This window comes from Myotis myotis, unplaced genomic scaffold, assembly GCF_014108235.1.
Source record: "Myotis myotis isolate mMyoMyo1 unplaced genomic scaffold, mMyoMyo1.p scaffold_m19_p_18, whole genome shotgun sequence".
In the NCBI taxonomy this organism is placed as follows: domain Eukaryota; kingdom Metazoa; phylum Chordata; class Mammalia; order Chiroptera; family Vespertilionidae; genus Myotis; species Myotis myotis.
Genome location: NW_023416322.1, coordinates 20,424,374 through 20,437,714, shown reverse-complemented (window position 1 = coordinate 20,437,714; position 13,341 = coordinate 20,424,374). Strand labels below are relative to the sequence as shown.

General features: G+C 40.4%; 1 long non-coding RNA gene across 1 annotated transcript in view; it reads right to left on the bottom strand.

Annotated features, from left to right (window-relative positions):
• Positions 1-2,688: 2,688 nt before the first annotated feature.
• The window catches only part of LOC118672964, a 28,716-nt gene continuing 18,063 nt past the window's right edge, over positions 2,689-13,341 (bottom strand). The window contains exon 3 of the long non-coding RNA XR_004973265.1: positions 2,689-3,028. This is a non-coding gene — a long non-coding RNA (uncharacterized LOC118672964). The remainder of the gene's footprint in view (positions 3,029-13,341) is intronic.

Sequence of the window (13,341 nt, the reverse complement as noted above, 5' to 3'; positions counted from 1 at the left end):
CAAATCTAAAAGATAGATAGATCGATGATTTAAAACATAACTCCAAAATTGTTGACATTGTTCCCATCTAGAGGTGGAATTTCTGTGCCTTCCCTTGAACGGAGGCAGGCTTGTGACTTGTGACCAATGGAATACGGTGGAAACGAAGCTATGTGACTTGGGAGGCTTGGCCCCAAAGGGCCATGAAGCTTCACCTCATGTTAGAAAGCTCATTTATCTTCACAGGGTAAGGATGGCGTCGCAGAGGGCAAGATTAGGGGCGGAAAGAAAACGTACAGGCTTTTGCAGTCATCCACGAGCGGAAAAAGTGTTCAGTTAAGGCGGCAGTAGCAGGAAGGAGAGACAAGGCTCAGCACTCTGCCCCACTGGCCAGCATCGGGAGTCTGAAGCCAAAGAGACGGGAGGTCTCTTAAGAAGGTGCAGGGAGGTACCCCGTGCACTGTGGGTGTACGTCTCCTTCGGCATATCCCAGCTTTTTTCTCTGTGTGCAGAGTCGGCTCACCCCAGGCTGTGATTACATGGTTTTGTTCCACAAATGGGAGGCCCTGAATGCTAGGCCATAGATTACATTAATCAATCTATTTTGTTTTATCTTACATGCTCACTTAAAAGCCTCTTATTCTTAGAAAGAAAATATATGCAAAGATTACAAGTCAGCAGAGCCTTGTCATCTTAAGCAGAGCCGATGTACCGTGTTAGTGAACAAAGAGGCCCCTGGGTGAGCTGGGTCCATCTACAGCAGCGGTTCTCAACCCGTGGGTCGCGACCCCTTTGGGGGCTGAACGACCCTTTCACAGGGGTCACCTAAGACCATCGGAAAACACATATATAATTACATATTGTTTTTGTGATTAACCACTATGCTTTAATTATGTTCAATTTGTAACAATGAAATTGGGGTCACCACAACATGAGGAACTGTATTAAAGGGTCTCGGCATTAGGAAGGTTGAGAACCACTGATCTACAGCATTCAACCTCCCTGCAACAGGGCAGTGAGACAGGGTGGGAAAGACGGAGTGTGCAGAACAATAGGAAGATAGAGAAATTTTTTCCACAGCCTGTAGAACAGTATGTGCAGTAAGGTATAGTTTACGTTCTAGAAAAGATATGCACAGGAATGAATATGTTCATAGACAAGAGATCAGAAGCATACATGCAAAAATGGTAAGGTTGTCTCTGAGGGGTGGGATTAATTCTGGTTTAGTTTGTTTGCTGGATCCTTTGGGCTTTTTTATGTTTTCCAAATTTCTTGCATGTATGTTACCTCTGAAAGTGAACAAAGCAACTGTTCCGTTAAAAATCATCAGGCCCTCACAATTTCATCCATTTTGCCCATTCTTATCAGTACTAATGTTTCCTCCTGGTTCCACCTTCGATCACCTCCTATTCTTTAGCGTACTAGACTAGGAGATCACAAATACAACACGGGACTGCTTTACAAACAATGTTTAGGAGCCTTTTGATTCTCCCTCTCAGAATTCTTTTCTAAACCCTCTGCAACACCCACTCTGTTCTCTGATTGCTCGGGACAGCCCTCCCACCCCCAATCTTCTCAACAGCGCTCCATCTGTGGCCTTCGGTAACCAATGTCCGTGCTCCCCAATCACTTCTCTGTCTGGCGTTTCCTGTACTTTCCCATCCAAGTGCCTACTTCCCAGGTAGCTCTGTTAGATATTAGAAACAGTCAATAAATGTTAAACTAATTCACGTCATTTGAATAGCTAATAGCTTCATACTCCCTGGGTTTTAAAAGAGGTTGCCCAGTTAATGCCGCTGTGTCTGTAATTGTCTCTAATCTAAAGCTTCAGTTAAGTGCAGATTTTCATGCTCCCGTTATACCATGTGGAAGCAGGTCACAATCTCTTTTAGCCAAGCCGGGAAGGTTTCCTGTAGCCAGGCGCCATCGCCATTACTATCAGATAGAGCAGCCACTAATTCAGTCATGTTGATGGATGCCGAGATGGTGCCCAGACTCCATCTACAGTCAGAGCTACAGAGCTAGAGAGTGCGAGGAACTAATTTCTCCCCAGCCTAAAGTGCTCTAGGTCACTGCTGGTTGCAGGGAAAATGGCATAAGTCACTTGTCTCCTGAGTCAGTTCATCAGAACATTGTGTACAGCTAAGACAACCAATAATAACAGGTATATGCAGAATGCATGTCGTCTCACCTGGTGAGTTCCAAGGATGGAACTCTGATTCCCCAGGAAAAAAAAAAAAAGGTTAGGAAAACTGCAAAAGCCATAGTTATTAAAGCATTTCAAACCAATAGGGAAGAAATGCAGACAAGCTTCCGAACACCAGCCAAAGAGCCAACTAAAAACAAGGCTGTACCTGCCTAAGAGAATCCCTCCCTGGGGGATTTTGCAGTGTTTTCTGTAGCTTCTTTCTGTGGAGTAGAGATGGGACTTTTTTTTCTTTTCTGTATTTATGTCAAGGTTTTATTCATTAAAAAGCATTTTAAAGTACCTACTACGTGCCAAGTATCATGTCAGGCACTGATGCTTCAAATATGAATATTAATCAGCCTCTGCTCCAAAGGAAGCCCCAGAGGGGGTTGGAGCAAATGATGAAACAAACAGAAATAAAATAAATGTGGCCTTATAAGACAGTACAGGAGAACAGAGAGAACGTGCTTAATTTTAGAGTCTTCCTGCCAGGCAGGAGGAGGAGGAGGTGGATATGGGATTAGTGGGTGGGAGGGGAGCTGGGAGGCAGGGAAGAGCAGGTGACCCTGGAGGGAAACCTTCACTCCCAGGATGACTGTTAACCAAGTAGGTGGGGAGGTGCAAGTGAGGAGGGAGAAATGAAAATTAGAGCATGTTTATCTATGAAAGATAGTTCCAACTCTAGATTTTTATATTAGCTCATTTTTCTTTAGTTTCTTGTTTCACTCCAAAATTAAAACTGAGTGGGAACATTCTGTAACCCTTGAAAATTGAAATGGTACAATTTGATCTGTTAGTTTCACAGTGAAGTTTCTTCAAACCTTCATGCGTCTTCTGTGAGCCTTTGGAGTCACACTTGTCCTGGAAGATAGAGCAAAGAAATGAAAGGGGGGAAAAAGTGAAACTCCATTTTTTTTAAAACAGTTGGTTTATATTTTATAATCTAGTTCCACAAGAGAGTCAGAGGAAGCAACTAATGTATTTGTTTAACGGATCCAATTAAAATGATTGTGAAAAGGTTGGAAACATAAAGCTGCATTTCAACTTTTATTTCCTCAATTATCCTGATAATTGGGAGATAACTATAGCCTGTGCTCCCAAGTATATTTACAGGAAAGGCACCAAAGATCTGGCTCTCTAATCTTTCTCTGTAAATAAAAGAGTCCTAGATGCCCCACAGGCACTTCTGATCTTACATGGCAAACTGACTTGACATGTATTTCTTTTAAACAGATTTTTTTAAATGATAAGCAATATATGATTCTGGGTTAAAATAAAAGTACAGAGGGGAATAACAGTCACTCCCCAGAAGTAGTCATTCAAGAGCTTTGAGAATCTTGGTCCAATATACATATTACAACAGGACTATATTGTAGGTTTTGGCACTTCCAAAAATTTCTATATTGGAAAGCCTTGGGAGGGGCAATCTGGTTAGACAGGAAATTTCATTTGCATAGTAACCAGTTAGTATTTAGGTTGATTTCGATTTGTTGTGGTTGTGGGGGCGGGAGCTGGAGATTATGGGAGAATGTAAAGGCTTCTCGGGTCCAGCATAACGAGCAGTGCCGAATATATCCCTCCACAGCTTGCTTTTTAAATTTGAAAACATGCCTTGGACATTTCACCATATCTTCAACACACAGACACATACCACCTTCTTTGATAATAGTTACCTAGGATTCCATTGTATCTAACTAGACTCTTGATAAACATTTAAATTTTTTTCTGGTGTTCAGTAAGCATTCTTGTGTGTGTATATGTGTGTGTGCGCACATATAATCTGCTCAAAGCAATAGAATTTCTATTTCTGTATGAGAATAAATTCATAGAAGAAAAATTTCTAGCATGAAAAATATGTGCACTTAAAATGTTGAAAGAAAATTGTCATTGTTTACTGTACAGTTCAATGTACAGTTGTTCCATGACCCTACTTCCATTGTGATGGCAGAACACTGTCTTACACAATTAATAGAGTGATCATATAATTTTGTGCCCAAGCCAGAACACTTTTGAAAGAGGAAGTGGATGCTATTAATTATTATACTGGTCTACAGGCACAAACTAGGATTCTCCTGGGCAAACTGGAACATTTGGTCACCCTAATAATTATTAACATAAACATTATTGATGAGAATAATATTTCAGAAAATGTAAGAGCCCTGCAAATGGCTTAAGATATTTCAATTATCCTCCTTTTATCCTTCCCAAACCTACTTTCTAACTCCCACAGTATTACACTGAGAAAGGACACAGATTTTCCAGTAACCTACCTGTTGGATCTCGTCTTAATAACAGCAAACCAAAAGATTTAGGGAAAAGACAGAAGGATTAGCTTCTAAATATTTTGCACTTTTAAACTCTTCATTTGAAAAAGGAAGATTCCCAAGCCAGGAATCTTAGTTGGATATCAAAATATCTCATGGAGTAAAGAAATACTGTGGAGAAAAGAAAAAAGTGTTTCGACAAAAATCAGTAAAATATTATCACAAGCCCTGGCCGGGTTGTTCAGTTGGTTGGAGCGTCGTCCCATACACTAGGTGGTTGCAGGTTTGATTCCTAGTCAGGGTACATATGTAGGTTGCGGATTAAATTTCCGGTCCGGGAGTGTGTGAGAGGCAACTGATCGATGTATCTCTCTCACATCAATGTTTCTCTCTCTCTAAAAATATCAGTAAAAACATATCCTTGGGTGAGGATTAAAAAATAAAAATATTATCACAAAACATTTGCTTTCTGTAAATCTAGCCTCAGCATTCTCTGATAAGCCCAAAAGCCAGGTAAAAAAACATGAAAAAGAACATAGCATATTCAGTGTTCTGAAGACTGTTACTTGGGTTCCAAAAGGGCAAATTTCAGGTAATCCCTGGACTAATATTAACTTTTACGTCTTGACCTGAGCACATATATTCTCTTTGGTGTCCTAGAAAATGCTGACAAGGCTCTGACCACTTTTTTTGGTTCACTCCACAATGCAAGACCTGGGATACTAGACATATGGCCTTCTGTGAGTATGATCTATCACTTGTGTCACTTCCCATTTCTAAGACAGTTGGGGGAAAAAACTCATCTCGCTCCCAGGCAGGATCAATCTATGGTGAAAATCTGTTTGTTCAGGAGAAAACGGGTGGCTCCAGAAGGAAAAGGAGAGCCCATCACATGCCGTGAATGTGTGTGTTCCCAGCCCTCCAGCAGCGCCCTTTGTTATTCATTAAGGATTACATTTCTTTTTCTGCCTGTTATCCTGGGCTCAGGAAGAAAGCCCTTGATGGGTTAATGAATTGCACACCACACTGAATCATCTGTCTTGTGTTTCACACTAAATGAGAGGCTTTAACAGATCAGCACTGAGGTGTTGCGAAGTGTGTTTCTAGCTAATGTCAAGCTGTTGAAAATGCCTCAGAGTTTACAATCCACTACCTGAAGGCAGCTCCCATGAAAGGGTATTTTCCAAAACCTTTCTCATTTCCCCTCTTGTCCATTGGCTGCTCATTCAAAAAGTGGTTGTAACAGCCCATCCCCCACCCCCAACTCCGCCTTTTTTTTTTTTTTTTTAAAAAGGCTGAGTTAGTTACAACAACATACTGTTTATTAGCAGCAACTATTAACCTACTTTGACTTTTTTTTTCAATATATAGCATTATCCCAACTTTCTCACCTAGACTTTGTTTTGATTAAGGCGAGCATAGCAAAACATTTGAAATTCATTCTATTTCTGTGAAAGGGATGTTTTCTCTTTTGTCAAAAGCTACCCAAAGGCTGAGATCAAGCTATAGATACTGACAACTAAGATGTTTGAAAGATAACTAAGATGTTTGTCAAAAGGAAACAAAATCACCAAACAGAATGTATGGCAGATCCCATTTATGTAAAAATATGTATAAATATAATATGTGTTGGTTATATGAATAGAGGAAATTTGACAGTCTATGTACTACATTGTTAATAGTTGTTATGTCTGGGGGTGAAATTGTCAGGGTTTTTTACTTCCTAAGACATCATGATTTGTCCTTTATACAATAAGCATCTGTTACTTTTACAATCCTAAAGATTGGGTGCAAAAATAAAGTTACTCAGAAGAACTGAATTGATTTCTTAGTCCTACAATAAATTATGCTGAGCTAACCAAAAGCAAATATAAAGAGCTTAGCGGGGAATGAATAGTGCATGATGTAGAAGGCAGCATAATTATCTATATGCAAAAGGCTAATATGCAAAGTGTCCCTGCGGGAGTTCATCCCGCAGACAGGAGACTGGGAGTTCTATCACTCGCTATGATGTGTGCTGACCACCAGGGGGGGGGGGTGTGGAATGAAGGGAGGCCCTGGCCGGCCAGCAACCAGAAAGCCCTGATTGGCCCTGATCACCAGCCAGGCCTAGAGACCCTACCTGTGCACAGATTTCATGCACTGGACCTCGAGTAAATGAATAAATAGATATGCTTCTCAGAGCAGAAGAAAAGGACAAATGCCAGAGAGACAGAATTTTCTATAGGTATTACACATTAAAAATAAACTTCTTTTAAAAAATCTGCTTAGAGAACTTTTTCAAACTCATAGAATTATTTTATGGGTATTCATTTTTGGGTACATAATCTGAATTCTCAGTTTAGGAAAATATTTAGCTAGAGTGTGTCAGATGTTGGTTGTAGTGCCTAATGGCAAATTATTGATATGTAAGTCAATTATATCAGATCTAACATACTATTTTGTGTCATCCCAGTGTGGTGTAGTGGAAAGTATATAGGTTTTGGAGAGTCAGCCTGGATTAAAAACTTTCCTTTCTCCTATACTTGCTATTTGATCTTGAATAAGTTATTTAACCCCCTTGAGCCTTGCTTTTATGAGTTAAGTGTATTTTGTAACAATAACTACTGTATAGCATGATCTGTAAAATGTACTTTATTACCTGTAAAATGCTCTGCATAGAGCAGACACTGAATATTGAGTGAATGAGAGATTATTCTAGATTTTAAGTGTCCATATCAAAATGCGAGGGGAGGGGGGGGAGAGAAAGAGAGAGAGAGACTGACTTAGAGACAGATGCACTCTAGTTCTTTCTTTCTAGTTTCTCAAGAATGAATGTGACTCTTATGATTTAGAAAAGGAGAAAAGTAAACAATAGTTTCATGAAGGCCCTAGATTTAGAATATCCTGCAGTTGCCACACACACGCACACACACACACACTACACGCAGCACCTATCCTCCTTTAAGGCTATCTCCAATGTCACAGCCTTTTCGAGGCCTTTCCTGATTTCCCAGACAGAGGTAGAAACTCCCTCCCAGTGAGGGCCTGGCACGACAAGATTAAGTGTGCCAAGGAGGTCCTCTTTCAGAGGAATTAAAATGAACAGAATCAAAAGAATTTGCTTGTCGGAGAGAAGAAGTCCATGTACAGTGTGAGCCCCCTTAACAAAAGTGCCCCAAAGTGACAGTTCTAGGACCTGAATCTACTCTTGGTCCCACAGTCAGGACAGAGGTGAAGTCAGGCACATACTCAGGGGTATTCTGTCTTAGATATCCTAACAGGTGGCTTGGGAGAGTGTAAGCACCTCGGAGAGAAGTGGAAACAGCTCTGCTCTTTTATTTATTATTTATTTATCTAATTTATTTTCTAATTAATTAATTGTATTGGGGTGACATTGGTTAAAATCTCCATTCTTTGAAAATAACTTGATCTGATGGCTTGTTTGTGGAAGCCACTCATGACTTTTTCTTCCTTATCCTGTAGCCTTTCCCATGCTTTCATTTCCCACATGACTCTTCTGACCAGCAATGTTGGCACAGGTAATATTTGAGGGACCCCAGAGCCCAACAGTTCAGCTGTGAGTATGATGGCCTGGAGAGAGATAGGAACCAAAGTTCTAGATTTGGAAGTTAGCACCCAAACTGTCTATTTAAAGTCCACAAGAGTGGATTTAATGTGGGCTGTCCTCTTGCTCTTAGAAACAAATCCTGTTGAAGCAGGCCTCCAGGCTTACTTTGGGCAAAACTTGAGGCCATCACCCAAAACTTTTAGGAATTAAAAGTGGAAAAATAATTATGTTTTTCATTAATTGCCCACGGTGTGCCCAGAAACTGCAGGCATTTTATATCGGTTATCTTGTTAACCTTCATGGCAATGCTGTAGTTTTTACAGTGTCCAAGGTCACAGATACAGTCAGTGGCAGAGACAGCAGATGGGCCCAGGCTTTACAGGCCCTGAAGTCCGGGCTCTTTGTACTGTACTTCACTATCTCCCATGGAATATGGGAGAGGGTAGAATGCTGGTACTTTTGGGGCCATCACTGTGCTTGATGGAGTTGGTCCAGTTTTTTGAGGATGAGCTTCAGCTTCTGGAGGATTCTCTTCCATGCCCTTCAGGTCCATACATCATCTCCACTGTTCACTGCAGTGGCCTGGACACCAAGCAGAGGAGTGGGGATGCTGGAGGTGAAGAGAACAGGAATTTCTCTCATTTTCTCATATATCTGTTTGTTCATTCATGTACAGTGTTTAATTGAGCCCTCCTCCTTTGCACCCCTGAGCTCCCAGGGTAATTGTGCCTCTCTCTTTCTTTTAACCTCCTCTTTGTTTGTCCAGGGCCAGCAAAATCAACAGTACATGATGAAAAGAAAATAAATTATTTCAGAGTAGCATGCTTTCTGAAATGAGATTTCAATGTATTATACAAAAAAAAGAAAAAAGAACTGTTTGGCCAATTATCTTGTTTGTCCAAGAATTATTTTATTACTCGATTCAGCCTTAGGTCTGTATAACTAATGGCAATCAGATCAAACAAAAAGGGTCATAATTAAGTGGAAGCTGGGCAGTGGGGTTGATGATCCTGTTTCCATAAGGTTGTGATCTTGGAATATGCGTCAATTCATGAGTGTATTTGATGCTTTGTGTAAAACCTGGTCTGAAAAGCTGGAGCTGCAAGTAACCTTGGTAACAAAGCAATAAGGGAGATGGCCTGTTGTGGAATCCAGAGATTCTAGAGCTGAAAGTTTCATGGTGCTCATCCAGTCCAGTTGCCTTGTTTGACAGATAAGGAAACTGAGGCTGAGAGATGCTTGATGAACTTTCTAAAGCCACCTAAGTCATTAAAGCTACAAGCCCAGGCCTTTCCCATTATGTCCTATTATTTTGCCTATGGTTTATTTATGGAGGTTATTTTTGATTACTTGCTTAATTATGTTTCAATTTTTTATTTTCATTTTTTTTTTGTTTTTAAAATAATAGAAGTAATATATGCTTATTGTAAAGAAATGCAAAACAGAAGTATACTGAGTAAAAAGTGAGTCTTTTACTTCTCTCTCCCAAATACATTTTCTCTCTAGAGCAGTGGTTCTCAACCTTCTGGCCCTTTAAATACAGTTCCTCATGTTGTGACCCAACCATAAAATTATTTTCATTGCTACTTCATAACTGTAATGAATCATAATGTAAATATCTGATATGCAGGATGGTCTTAGGTGACCCCTGTGAAAGGGTTGTTCAACTGCCAAAAGGGTCGCAACCCACAGTTTGAGAACCACTGCTCTAGAGAAACCCTCTGTTAACGGACTAGTATGTATTCTTCCTGATTTTTTTCTATGCATTTACAAACACATATATAGTTTCCTTTTTCATAAATGGAAACATACTATTCATATTGTTTTGAGGTTTGCTTTTTTCATTTAACATCTTCTTGTGGTGGTACCTACCGTAATCTTTTTCTAAATTAAAATACAATTCACATAACATAAAATGTCATCATTTAAAAATATGCTATTCAAAGGTTTTTAGTATACTCACCATGTTGTGAAACCATTACCACTCCCAATGCTAGTACATTTCCATCATCCAAAGAGAAGCCCTTTACCTTAGTCCCAATTCCCATCCCCTTAATTTTCTGGAAATCACTAATATACTTTCTGTCTCTCTAGATTTGCCTATTCTGACCATCTATCTTATATAATAATAAATGGGTAATATGCAAATCAACCGAGCGGTGGAACGACCGGTCGCTATGATGTGCACTGACCACCAGGGGGCAGACGCTCAATGCAGGAGCATCCCTGTGGGGAGTGGGTCTAAGCCATCAGTCAGACATCCCCTGAGGGCTCCTGGACTGTGAAAGGGTGCAAGCTGGGCTGAGGGACCCCGCCACCTCCTAAGTGCACAAATGTTGTGCACCAGGTCTCTAGTATATATATAAAAGCCTAAGCAACCGAACAACTGGATGACTGGTCGCTATGATGTGCACTGACCACCAGGGGGCAGATGCTTAACGCAGGAGCTGCCCCCTGGTGGTCAGTGCGCTCCCACAGTGGGAGCACCACTCACCTGACCAACGGGTGCCAGACACAGGGCTCACAGCTGGCCACCACAGTCTGGAGACCACAGCAGAGCGGCAGCAAGCCAACTAGGGGAACTATGGCAGTAGACACAGTGGGGCCAGGATTAGCAGGAGCAGCACACAGGCGCGGTAGGCAGCATTGGACTGCCAGTTTTGGCCTGATCCCCGCAAGCTATGCCGAGGGACCCCACCAGTACACGAATCTGTGGACTGAACCTCTAGTTTCATATAAAAGGAATCATACAATATGTGGCCTTTTGTATCTGGCTTCTTTTACTTAGCATAACGTTTTGAAGATACATTCATGATGTAACAGGTGTCAGTACTTCCTTCCTTTTTATGGCTGAATAATATTCCATTGCACAGATAGACTACATTTGGTTTGTGCATTCATTAGTTGATGGCCTTTTGGTTGTTTCCACTTTTTTGCTAATGCTACTGTGAACATTCTACATGTTTTTGTGTGACTAGATGTTTTCAATGCTCTTGGGTTCATTTTTTGAATTACTGCATTATTTTCTGTAATTTGAACTTACCACATAACCATTTCTTCTATTGATGACCATTTATGTTTTATTCATCTTTTGCAAATTACAAATAATGGTGCAATATATATCTCTATGCATATGCGTATGAGAAAGACAGCATAGTGTCTGCTGTGTCACACGGAAGCGAAATCTCTAGCTCTGAATCTCTGCACTTAATAGTTGTGTTAACTTAAGCAAGTTGCTTGTCTCTCTGCCTCTGTTTCCTCATTTGTAAAATGGGATAAGAATAGAACTTAATTTACAGGGTAACTGATTAATATAAATAAAGCAGTTACGGCTTGACACATGGTATGTGTTCAATAAATGTTAATATTATATGCAAATACTTCTATAGGTTAGGTTCCTAGAAATAAAATTCGGGGGTAAAAAATTCATTTTTGTAATTTTGAAAGATACTGCTTATTGCCCTTCAGTAAGGTTATACCAGCAGGAATGAGAATGCCCATTTCCCCACACCCTTGCCAATTCTGGAAACTATTAAGCTTTTTTCATTTAAATTTTGTCTACTGAATAGACAAGAATGGCATATTTTGCTATAATTTGTATTTCCCTAATTGCAACTGAGATTAAGTGTATTTTAATATGTTTATCAGTTACTTATATTTCTCCTGCAAAATTTACATTTGAGGCACACATTTCTATCGATTTGCAACTTTTTGTTATATGTTTCGAAAATATTTTCTCTCAATTTGGTTCTTGTGTTTTAATTTTGTTAATGGTGCCTTTTATCATGTCAAAGTTCTTAATTTGTATGAAGTCTAATATATCAATATTTTTCTCTGGAAGCTCTCCCATAGACAATCAAAAGCTTAACGTGGGAGTGTCACAGGTTACTTTTACGCATAACTCAGTGGTCAGAACTGATCACAAAGCCCTACCTAACTACAAAGGGACCAGGAAGTATAATCCTAGCCCAATTCCAGAAGGTGATGAACTGGAAATATTCAGAGAGCAGCTTGAATATCTGCCACAATGGTCTATGTCAGAAAGAGACCACCAGAAACAAGGGGAGAACGATAGAGTGATTAAGGAAGTGTTAATATGCCTCCAGGTATTGGGCAAGAACACTGTGATCAAATAATACAGAATTCATTCCAGTTGAATTAGGGAGATGTGGCTTCAGGAAGCCATTTCATACGAAGTAAGCCTGGAATAGGAGTCTAAAAGGGCTACATTTTCTGAAGAAGTTGATTGAGTTTTTAGTATTCGAAGAGTGAGCATAGAAAAACTGTGTGTGGGTTTTTTTTTTCCTCTTTAGCCATTGATTTAATCATGATGTGAGGGGTTTGTATTGATCATCCAAATATTAAGTCACCAAACCAGAGGGTATTTCGAATGCATTTGGGGAATGGCAGAGCTGTCTGTTCTTAAATAAATGGCTGCCCAACCCCCATCCTCTGTAACCGCTCTTAGTATGTATGTGTGCACTTCTGCGAGAGGAAAATCAATACCTTCTTGGATGAATTGAAATTGAGCTATGTCAAGGCATACATGCATTGTCTGATAGCATCTTTCTGCCAGGAATCTAATATATTGATCAAATTTCTCTAGCAGAGCATCCATGCAATATACAATAGCAAGACAGACTAATGTAGGAGTGTTGGCTATACAATTATTTGAAATGTCTCTTTTAACCAAAAAAAAAAAAAAAAAATCAAAGCTTGAGATCACCATGCAGGGCACTGTCTCTCCTGATGAGTGTCCTCATCTCCTTGCAGTTTCTGGCAGGGGTCATGAACAACACGCTCCCTGTTTCTGTGGTTCACCTGCTCCTGGCTGAGGGTGAGAAATGATTTTCTCAGTTGGAACACTCCTGTCAAAGACAGGGTCTGCCTCCTCCTCTCCCTGGCCTCCACCTCTCCCTCCCCCTTCTTTGAGCCAAAGCAATATTTCCCTTTTTTCCCCAATAACAGCAGCAAATGCGTAGGTGGCGATTCGGCCGTAGCTCGCTATAATTACGGAAGTTGTACCTTTGCCTTGTGCACGTGGGGTTTAGATTATTAATAACTCTGGTTATTGTCCTCGTTGCTAAAAGGCGAGGAGGAGGAAAGGCTCTCTGCCTGGCTCTTTCAGACATGCTAGTTCAGAACGATGACACACAAGCACAAGGGGCACTGGCTGACGCTGTTCAAGAGGAAGGGACATGCACAGCAGAGAGGAGGATGTGCCTGCATTTTTAAATAAACCGTCTTGTGATGCAGAAGGCTTATGAGACATTTCAGGTATTGAACTCCAGAGACATGGAAAATTACTCACATGCCTTTATATATTTTTTTCGCCTAATGAGTCTACTGATCCAAAGGGA